Source organism: Aplysia californica, unplaced genomic scaffold, assembly GCF_000002075.1.
Source record: "Aplysia californica isolate F4 #8 unplaced genomic scaffold, AplCal3.0 scaffold01773, whole genome shotgun sequence".
In the NCBI taxonomy this organism is placed as follows: domain Eukaryota; kingdom Metazoa; phylum Mollusca; class Gastropoda; order Aplysiida; family Aplysiidae; genus Aplysia; species Aplysia californica.
Genome location: NW_004799043.1, coordinates 38,647 through 40,730, shown reverse-complemented (window position 1 = coordinate 40,730; position 2,084 = coordinate 38,647). Strand labels below are relative to the sequence as shown.

The following is a 2,084-nucleotide window of genomic DNA, read 5'->3' as shown; positions in this document are numbered from 1 at the left end:
GGTAATTATGCATAGATAAACTTGCATTTTATTACAGTGTGTGTTTGTGCGCGCGCTTGTGTTTGTGTAAAAAGAAGAAAATGCTAAATTCAATTATGAAAAAAAAGTTAAATATGTACAGTATTATTTTACTACTTACAGTGACAGGGGGAAAAGCAGACTTTTAAGCATGAGTATTTTAGTCTACTAACCTTATATCTGTTTTATAAAACCAAGGAAAGGAATTCTGAATGTTTAAAGATGTAAAAACAGAATACATTTTTTTAAAGTGATTTAAATCACTGAGTTTTATTTTTAAAATCAAGTTGATTTAAATTTTAAAAAATCAACTGAAATCGACCCAACCCTGGTTTTCAATTATGAAAAAAAAAAAATTCAGTACTGTATCATTTTACAGTGACACTGTTTTATAAAACCAAGGAAAGGAATTCTGAATGTTTAAAGATGTAAAAACAGAATACATTTTTTAAAAGTGATTTAAATCACAGAATTTTATTTTTAAAGTCAAGTTGATTTGAATAAAAAAAATCTACTGATTTAAATCAACCCAACCCTGGTTTTCAATTATGAAAAAAATAAATAAATTGAGAACTGTATTATTTTACAGTGACAGGGGAGAAAGCAGACTTTTAGGCATTATTATAGTATTAGTCTACTAAACCTTATATGTGTTTAATAAAACCAAGGAAAGGAAGTCTGAATGTTTAAATATATGTAAAAACTGAATACATTTTTTTGAAAAGTGATTTAAATCACTGATTTTTATTTTAAAAATCAAGTTGATAAAAAAAAATTAAAAATCAACTGATTTAAATCAACCCAGCTCTGATTTCATTTATAGAAAAAAAAAGTAAATTGAATACTGTATTATTTTACAGTGAAAGGGGGGGGAAAGCAGACTTTTAAGCATGATTATATTAGTCTACTAAACCTTATATCTGTTTTATGAAACTAAGGAAAGGAATTCTGAATGTTAAAATGTGTAAAAACTGAATAAAAATACATTAAAAAAAAAGTGATTTAAATCACTGATTTTTATTTTAAAAAATCAAGTTGATTTAAATTTAAAAAATCAACTGATTTAAATCAACCCAACCCTACCCGCGTAGTTCGGCTCGATTCGAAAAGTGAAATAGCCATAGAGCATCTTTGAAGACGATCAAATTAGCTTACTTTTGTGCTATAACGTAATTTTTTCTTGGCTTATATCAATTTGATCATCCACACCGATAGACAGTATTCCGAAATGAGGAAAAACATGTCTTGTTTCACACCGGGTGAGAATAGCCTATGCTGGCAAGTCTCACCCGCGGTGAGAATAGCCACTTCCTTACGCCAATTCGAATTACCTTTCTAGGTGCTCTTGTTGTTATGAATGACAGGGCTCCGTTTACGCACAAATGTGCGTATATTGCACATTAAACCTGCAGATTACCCCCCTGAAAGTTTTGGTGATGCGTTAACTTTACTACAGTCGAACCTGCCCTGACGGCCACCTCTTTAAGACGGGCACCTGTCCAAAGCGGCCGCGGCCACCATATTTTAACACACAACCCCTATCACACCAAACAAAAACACCTGTCTTAGACGGCCACCTTAGTGACTCCATTATGTTTTGTCATTAGGCGTTAGGTAGTCCCTCCAACTGATCATGTTGCGTAGGCCCCTCCCACTGTTGACCAATAGGCACAAATGTTCAGCTGCTGATGAGGTAAGCGTGTGATCCCTCATAACCCATAAAAGCCCCGCCCAGAACTCATTCACAAATCGTAAGTGAGATGAGTGGTCACTGTTTACCCAGTCTGTAACAAAGTAACAAAGGACGTCAACATAAACTTGTGACAGAAGCGAAGCTCGTTCTTCGAGTGGTGGCGACCCATGTGTTTGTTTTACACCAGCACTCGGTCATCCTTGTCTGACACATTTCGTTTTATTGTCACCCTAGCGCAAAATCAGCAACAAAATAAAAATAACAAACAAAATACAAATCAACAACAACAAAAACAACAGCAATGCGGCTACTTTCGATTGGGACCTCGGATGGAAATGGTTGGTTTTCTTCATCTTGATCAGTCCTGTCTAAG

General features: G+C 34.1%; 1 protein-coding gene across 1 annotated transcript in view; it reads right to left on the bottom strand.

Annotated features, from left to right (window-relative positions):
- Positions 1-2,084, bottom strand: part of LOC101846557 (V-type proton ATPase catalytic subunit A) — a gene marked incomplete in the record, with an annotated part of 25,774 nt that overhangs the window by 2,679 nt on the left and 21,011 nt on the right.